The sequence below is a fragment of the Malaclemys terrapin genome, chromosome 13 (assembly GCF_027887155.1).
Source record: "Malaclemys terrapin pileata isolate rMalTer1 chromosome 13, rMalTer1.hap1, whole genome shotgun sequence".
Taxonomy (NCBI): Eukaryota; Metazoa; Chordata; order Testudines; family Emydidae; genus Malaclemys; species Malaclemys terrapin.
Window position 1 is genome coordinate 33,407,539 of NC_071517.1, and position 3,446 is coordinate 33,410,984.

Here is a 3,446-nt window from a genome sequence, read left to right on the forward strand (position 1 = left end):
CTTCAGGGCAGGGGAAAGCAAGTCACAAAGTTCCATGAAAGTGCCCTTACGCATGCGAAAGTTTCGCAGCCACTGGGAATCGTCCCACACCTGCAGCACGATGCAGTCCCACCAGTCTGTGCTTGTTTCCCGGGCCCAGAATCGGCATTCCACGCCATGAACCTGCCCCAGTGACACCATGATTTCCACATTGCTGGGGCCTGTGCCTTGTGAGAGGTCTATGTCCATGTCAATTTCCTCATCACTCTCTTCGCCGCGCTGCAATCGCCTCCTCGGCTGGTCCGGGTTTCGCCTTGGCATGTCCTGGCTCTGCATATACTCCAGGACAATGTGTGTGGTGTTCATAGTGCTCATAATTGCCACGGTGATCTGAGCGGGCTCCATGATCCCAGTGCTAGCTATGGCGTCTGGTCTGAAAAAAGGCGCAAAACTAGTATCTGATGGACCAGGGGAAGGAGGGAGGGAGGGCGGGCCGAGTGACGACATGACGTACAGGTACAGGGAATTAAAATCAAGAAAGGTGGCTGTGCATCAGGGAGAAACACAAACAACTGTCACACAGAATGGTCCCCCCAAAGATTAAACTGAAAACCCTGGGTTTAGCAGGGTTGATTTCACGGAGAGAGGGGAAGCAAATGAATACAGAACAAATCTATTTTTTACATCTTAAGCTGGCAGCCGACGGTGCAGCATGACTGATAGCCACTGCAGTATGACGACGATGGATACCAGTCGTAATATACCATCTTCTACCAAAGGGCAAGGGGCTGCTGCTGTGTAGCAATGCAGCCCCACGTCTGCCAGCCGCACGTCTGCCAGCACCCAGATCGCCCTCGGCCTCTTCTGGGTGCTTAGCAGACAATACTGGGCAATTGGCAGAAAATAGTATACTACGACTGATAGCCATCATCATCAAGACAGTAGCATGTCTGCCCAGGTGCCCATGATTGACAGCCACTGCAGTACGATGACGACGGATACCAGTCATAATATACCATCTTCTACCAAAAAGCAAGGGGCTGGTGCAAAGCAGCCCTACGGCTGCCAGCCCCACGGCTATTAGTCATGCTACACCGTCTACTGCCAAAGGACAGTTAGCAGCTGCTGCTGTGTAGCAATGAAGTCCCACGTCTGCCGGCACCCAGATGACATATGGTGACGGTGAGCTGAGCAGGCTCCACGCTTGCTGTGGTATGTTGTCTGCACAGGTAACCCAGGTAAAAAGGCGCGAATCTATTGTCTGCCGTTGCTGTGACGGAGGGGGAGGGGCCTGACGACATGTACCCAGAACCTCCCGCGACACTGTTTTGCATCATCCGGGCATTGGGATCTCAACCCAGAATTCCAATGGGCGGCGGAGACTGCGGGAACTGTGGGATAGCTACCCATAGTGCAATGCTCCGGAAGTCGACGCTAGCCTCGGTACTGTGGACGCGGTCCGCCGACTAGAGCTCTTAGAGCATTTTATGTGGGGACACACACAATCGGCTGTATACAACCGATTTCTGTAAAACCGGCTTCTATAAATTCGAACTAATTTCGTAGTGTAGACATACCCTATGTTTAGCTGGAGACATATTCAAAAGCCCTAAGACATATTACTTTTTACCTTTTTGCTTAGAATTTGTTAAAAAAAATTGGGGGAAAACCCCACATTTGTGAAACAATTCAAAATATCAAAGTATTTTTCATTCCAAAAATAAATTATTTTTATTTAGTTTTTGTTTTGTTTTCTTTGCTTTGTATTTTTTTCTGCAAAACATTTTTAAACAAATATGAAAAACCCAAATATTGATATTTTGCAATTTCCCCCCTTTTCCCTTCTTTTTTCTTTATCCTTTTCCCCCAGCCCCATTTTCACTTCTAAATGCAGTACAGTGAAAGGTATACAGGGATTTGCTTTTTTTTTTTTTTTTTACATTTTCATTTCTCATTATTTTTTTCCTTGTGCCACTATGTATTTTTTCAAAAGCTGAGGAGTCACAGAGTGAAGAAAGAAAAGAAAGAAAGAAGAAAGCTGAACACAAAAATTCAAAATACCAGAATTTCAAAATATTCAGTTTCAACAAAAAGAAAAAAAAAAGAAAAAGGTTTCTGGTTTTGAGAAAAGATTTTTTTTCTTAAAAAACAATGCAAATGAAATAATTTTAACAGCTCTAATGATATCTTATTTTATACCAAATCAAAGACATCTACACACTTTACATACCAGCGAGTGCCTTTTCCAAGGCTTTCTTCACCTCTTCGTTTCTTAGAGAGTAAATGAAAGGGTTTAACAGTGGTGTTACAATTGTGTTTAAGGTGTTGACTATTTTGTTTAGATCCAGGGTGTTCTGTACAGAAGGCTTGACGTACAGGAAAATGGTGGAGCCATACCAGATAATCACAACAGCCAGATGAGCAGAGCAAGTGGAAAAGGCCTTTTGCCGTCCTCGTGCTGATCAAATTCTCAGTATTGTGGAAATGACATAAATATAGGAGATCAGAGTTACTATACAGGTGCCCAGGAGGACAATGAAGGAGGTGAGGAAAGCCACCAGCTGAAGGAGATGTGTGTCTGTGCAGGAGAGAAATATCCGAGAATCTAGGTCACAATAGAAATGATTGATGACATTAGGGCCACAAAAGGACAACCTGGTTATGAGATACGATGGCACACAAATAGCTAGGAAACCACATACCCAAAGCAGAGGGCCAGCCAAGCGGACAAGGTGCTGTTCATGATGGAACTATAGCGCAATGGGTAGCAAATGGCCAGATAGCGGTCATAGGCCATGACGGATAAGAGGAAACATTCCGTGCAGCCAAAGGATAGAATGAAGTACATCTGTGTGATGCAGCCAGTAAAGGACATGGTTCTGCTTGTCCCTAGGAAGACTGCGAGTGTCTTGGGAATGTAGGCTGTGGTGTACCATATCTCCAGAAAGAGAGGTTGCAGAGGAAGAAATACATGGGAGTTTGCAGTTGGCAGCATGGTCTCACTAGGATTATGATGGCCATGTTTCCCATGACTGTCAGGATGTACATCATGGAAAACAGCACGAAGAGGAAGGTCTGCAAATACTGACTACTGGGGAAGCCCAAGAGGATGAACTTGTGCACTCTGGTTTGGTTTGCCATCTGTGTTCAAGGCACATGTTCCATCTGTTACAAAGCAAGAGATTGTTATACAGGCAGTGAAATATATTAGATATTGCTGACCCTGGAAGGTCTGAGTTCACCGTCGCAGTCTGTCAGGACACCTAATACCGGTCACCGCCTCTTTGTGTGGTGAGCAGACTAGGCTATGCTAACTGTCAGGAGAGGCAGGTTCCTTCACCTAATGGGCCCACACTTGTCCCTTAGGCACCTTTGAACTGTATTCTGTCAATAGATGTTCAAACAGTCATTCTCTCTGTTCACATACCTTCGGTCCTTTGTGGGTGAGCTTCTGATTTACTGTTTTC

At 45.5% G+C, this 3,446-nt stretch overlaps 1 pseudogene; it reads right to left on the reverse strand.

The window, feature by feature from the left end:
* Positions 1-2,201: 2,201 nt before the first annotated feature.
* Positions 2,202-3,120, reverse strand: LOC128847942 (olfactory receptor 6F1-like; annotated as a pseudogene).
* Positions 3,121-3,446: the final 326 nt, after the last annotated feature.